The sequence below is a fragment of the Palaemon carinicauda genome, chromosome 9 (genome assembly GCF_036898095.1).
Source record: "Palaemon carinicauda isolate YSFRI2023 chromosome 9, ASM3689809v2, whole genome shotgun sequence".
Lineage (NCBI taxonomy): Eukaryota > Metazoa > Arthropoda > Malacostraca > Decapoda > Palaemonidae > Palaemon > Palaemon carinicauda.
In genome coordinates, this window is record NC_090733.1 from 130,752,881 (window position 1) to 130,758,600 (window position 5,720).

Below are 5,720 nucleotides of genomic sequence, written 5' to 3' on the forward strand. Positions count from 1 at the left end.
TATTAATTTTTCATCATTTACATTTGTTGTTCGTTTGTTTAATGTTGTGAAGCTTTATTTTGTCTTTGTTAGTTGTGAATATATTTTACTAATTATGCTGTTAGATGCATTTTCTATTAATCTTTTTTTTTAATAAGAAATAATTTTGAACAAATAACTGTTTCTAAGGGAAGCACCATAGGCAGATGCGAAGCCTAAATAAAGTAGTTTTCCTGAAAATATCATATTCAATGTTGCAGTATTACCTGTCGTAATATTAAGTTGATAATTGTTAGGGAGTAATTTACTATATCAATTGGATAGACTTATTGTACGTAAGTTTTCGGAATACCCTCAATGCCCTATATTAAAACTTGACATCCTCATTTACTGGACTTCTAACTATTATCCTTCCCCAAGCACAATATGTTAGTTAATAAATCTATATATATACTCCATTGACATATGTCATTGTTACTACAGCTAAAACCTCGATCAGTATCGTTGTTTTATTGAAAATTACTTTGCAAATGATTGGAATATAACAATAAGTGTAAAATGTTCTGAGTCGAATGTCAAACGAGAAGATACTTCTAAATTATTCTTGTGAATTAATAAAACTTGGAATACAACAATAAGTGTAAAATGTCCTGACTCTAACCGTCAAACGAGAAGATTCTTCTAAATTATTTTTCTGAATTAGTAAACCTTGAGTTTATTCATCAAGCCTCAATTCCACTTTTATAAATTTATTTTGAAGTTTTTAGAAAAAAATAGTCATATCCTAAGAGGAATGACAGTGATCGAAATTCTGCCATAATAAGCGAATAGAGCTCACTGGCAATAGACAGATTGATCCCTAATGAACTGAATCCCAATCAACTACTTAAAGGTCGGAGCCAGTATCTTGGGAAGGGTAATGCCGCCTTGAATGTGGGCCCTATAATACGCTGAGTCTGGGAACCACGTCTGCAGAACTGTCGAATATTCCTATTAATTAACATCATGGAAATCTATTAGGTGAAGATGTACGTGAGCGGTCTCGGGAGAGATACATACGATCACAGGTGAATTATGCCCGTTTCAAGGATTCCTTGGGTAAGCAGATATCTTCGATGACGAAGATACGTCAGGAAGGTGGGCATTCAGATAGTTATTATTATGACTTGCTAAGCTACAACCCTATTGGAAAGGCAAGATTCTATAAGCCCAAGGGCTCCAACAAGGAAAATAGCACAGTGAGGCAAGGAAATAAAGAAAAATAAGGAAATAATGTACAAGAGAAGTTTAATAACAATAACAACACTAAAATAAATCTTTCATATATAAACTATAAAAACTTCTAAATAACAAAGAGGAAGAGAAATAAGATAAAATGGTGTGTCCGAGTGTACCCCCAAATAAGAGATCTCTAACCCAAGACGGTGGAAGCTCATGGTACAGACGTTATGGCACTACCCAAGACTTGAGAACAATGGTTTGATTTTGGAGTGTCCTAGAAAAGCTGCTTACCATAGTCAAAGAGTCTCTTCTGCCCTTACCAAGAGGAAAGTAGCCACTTAACAATTACAGTGGAGTAGTTAACCTCCTGAGAGAAGAAGAATTGTTTGGTAATTACAGTGTTGTCAAGTGTATGAGGAAAGAGGAGAATGTTTAAAGAATAGACTAGACTATTTTGTGTATGTTTCGGCAATGATGAAATTAGCTGTAACCAGAGAGAGAGAGAGAGATCCAATGTAGTACTGTCTGGCCGGTCAAAGGACCCTATAACTTTATAACTAGTTATAGTTAATCATGTTGCGTGAGGTCTCGGTGTTTTATTATACCTGAGGAAAATACAGAATCTGTTTTCTAACGCATACTTAATATTAGTAATTTATAAGTATAGAACACTCAGTATACTAAATATATTTTTCATTCACTATAGTCTTTTACCATTTTATACAGTTCTTTATAGGAGGAGATAGCCATCCCATGTGATATTTCACCTTAGCTGAGACCTACCACAATTGACAAATTACCAGAAACGTAGTTTATAATATCAACCGTAGCTCCAAGGGTTTTAATTGACTGCCCATACAATTTAACCAAGTTCAAAACCCATAACTGGCCCACAATTTTAGAGAAACTAGTAAAATGACCAAGTAATGTCATGATTTACAATATAGTAAATTAAAACCAATTAACATCTAATAACTATTTTTTTCTAATCTTCATCTCATCGTCACCTAATAAATATTTTTGTTATCCATTTATTTTTATCTCATCGTCACGATTAAACTTGTTTGCTAGTAATTAAAGATGATGCGCAATAGCTTTGTTACGGGAAGGACAGTTACACCGGAAAACTGAGAAAAAACTAGAGGGAATTTTTCAGAGGTAATTTTTCCGAGAACTGAGATTTGACAGTTTAAACTTCTCAACTTCAAAGACATTTTTTATATATTTGCTGAAGATCATCTCATGATATTACGAGAATAAAATGCCTATATGTAGCACACATTAAGATCAGGATATGACGTGTAAAGTCATGAGATTTTATTTTTCTTAGCCTCCCGTCTATTTGATTCCCTTCAACTCTTATTTATGCTCAAAGTAGACAAAGAGATACACACGCATAAATACGTACATTTATAAACGCAACAACAACGGCAAATGCAGCCGTTACTAGTTCACTGCAGGATAAAGGCCCCCCAGGCATGTCCTTATTCGTGTCTATATAAACACACATACACACACACACACACACACATATATATATATATATATATATATATATATATACATATATATATAATGTATGTATGTGTGTCTTCGTGTGTATTTATAAATATGTAAAGTCAATCATAAATATTAATAAAATTAATTGAAAACAAAGCAATTCTAAATATAGTAGTTAAACGATGAATGTAGCAGTGACTGTCGTTTTTCCCTTTCTTTCGAGCCACCCCCTATCAGTTATAATGGCTGACTGTTATAAAAAGATATATACGCTTATGTGTATAGTACATTATGTGTTCATGACCTTTCCTAAAGGACCAATGTTCCTTATATCCTTTGGTTACACTCCACCAAGACCATTGATAAAGGAGTACCATATACCTATCGAAATGTGGATGCTGAGCAAGTACTACTGTATGTACTCATATGCTTCGATGTGTCTTTTTGATCAAGCTGCCTCATGAAAGATGGAAGATGACGAGAGTTCGGGAATGTAGAAAAAGGAGGCGAATTTCTGAACCCTGTGCCTAATGGAAAGATGCCGTTTTTAACTTGGCCAAAGCAAAACGGAATCTGATTATTTCCAAAGGAAATTAATTTTAAACACAGACTTTTAATCTCTTTATCACTTATTTTTGTGATGATGTATGTGAATAATGATAAGTGGTAAGTTATGCATTATTATTATTACTATTATTTGCTAAGCTACAACCCTATACTTAATTTTTTTTTTTAATGAGGCACATTTGCACTGACACGCAGCGGTGCCCTTTTAGCTTGGAAATGTTTCCTACTATCTGATTGGTTGGAACCAATCAGCGATCAGGAAACGTTTCCGAGCTAAAAGGGCACCCCTGGGAGTCTGTGCAACTCTGCCTCACAAAAAAGAATTGACTATAGTTGGAAATGCAGGATGCTAAAATCCCAGGGGTTCTGACAGGGAAAATAGCCTTGTGATGAAAGGAAACAAGGAAAAATAAAATACTTTAAGAAGAGTAACAACATTGATATCCTAAGTAAACTATAAAAACTTTACCAAAACAAGAGGAAGAGAAATAAGATAGAATAGTGTGTCGGAGTGTATAATTTAAGGCTTTCCCCTCACATTGGTAAAGAAAACGAAGGACTAAGAAGAAGCCATGGAAAATATACCACTGCTCTCTAGGCTATTTTATTGATGAGTTAAGCAATTAATAGTTATATTGTGGCCCATGAAACTAAAGTTTCCATACCCCGCTTTCGCAACCTACCTTTCAATAGTACATATGATTTAGAAGGAAAGATAATGAAACCTGCGTACTAGTTTCATCGTACTGACAGAGACTGTAGGTCTTCATTCTGGATTCTCACTGTCATCCTTCCTTTGCGATTATCGGTGACCAATCTATTCTGAAGAAGTGTTTTAATTCTTTCATTTTGCCTTATTTCGAGTATTGTTTTCCTGTCTGGTCTACAGCTGCCGAATCTCATCTTGATTTGTTGGACAAGAACTTGCGGTCTGTTAAGATTTCTTATTCCTGATGTAGATATTAATCTCTGGCACTGTCGTTCAGTTAGCTCTTTATGCATGTTGCATAATATTTTTCATAACTTTAACCATCCTTTGCATTCAGATCTTCCCAGATAATACCATCCTGCTCGTAATACTATAGTCCATTTCTTTTAGCGATGCAGATTTGCACCGACTCACAGCGGGGCCCTTTTAGCTAGGAAAAGTTTCCTGATCGCTGATTGGTTGGACGAGATAATTCCAACCAATCAGCGATCAGGAATCTTTTCCGAGCTAAAAGGGCACCGCTGTGAGTGGGTGCAAATCTGCATCGCTAAAAGAAATGGACTATAGGCATGCAGTTAATTCTAATATTCATGTCTTCTCCCCCATAAGGCTCGATATTGCGCAGTATTCTAGAAGTTTTATTCCAGCTAGGACCAAGTTGTGGACTGATCTTCCAAATCAGGCCGTTGAGTTGGTGGAACTTCAAAAGTTCAAACTTGCAGCGAATGTTTTTATGCTGAACAGGCTGATATGTCTCTCCTTATAGTTTATATATGAAAGTTTTATTTTAGTGTTGTTACTGTTCATAAGATATTTTATATTGATTGTTCATTACCTATCTTGTAATATATTTATTTTTTCATTCCATCTCCTCCTGTCGCTATTTTTCCTTGTTGGAGTCCTTGGGCTAATAGCATTATGCTTTTCCAACTAAGCTTGTAACTTAGCTAATAACAATAATAATAATAATAATAATAATAGGAACGATGTTCATGATTCCTGAGAATATTCCAGGGTAAATCGAACATCTGATTATGAGGTAGATCACTCAAGATGAAGAATTGGGAGGAGAAAGACCAGTAGAAAAAAAAAAAAAACAAGAATTACGCAGAACGGAAAATACCTGAGAAGGGGGAAAATTTAAGAAGGAAAATATATAGAGAGAGAGAATTACTGCATGAATTATATAACGGACGATCCTGGATGATAATTACTATTAAAAGAATTTCAGTGAGGGAAGGAGAATTCCATCTGCGATCTTATTACCTGAATGACTTGAGAGGGGCCATAGTTATAAAGATAAAATGAGAGAGAGAGAGAGAGAGAGAGAGAGAGAGAGAGAGAGAGAGAGGAGAGAGAGAGAGAGAGAGAGAGAGAGAGAGAGGTGAGCGGGATCATAACAGGTGAAACTAATGCTTAAGGTAGTCTTGAAAAAATCTAAAATGAGAGAGAGAGAGAGAGAGAGAGAGAGAGAGAGAGAGAGAGAGAGAGAGAGAGAGAGAGAGAGAGAGAGAGAGAGGGGTGAGGGGAGATCATAACAGGTGAAACTAATCTTTAAAGTAGTCATGAAAAAATCTCAAATCTCAAAAGATGATGCGAGTTAATTAGGATAATTGATCTCAATTGTAATTAGAGAATTCAGAGAATGAAACGCACAAAGATGAATTATTGAACAATACTGCTCAAGAACTTAAACATATAATAATTCTGAGTACCTTACCAGCTACAAGGCTTGCATTTTTAC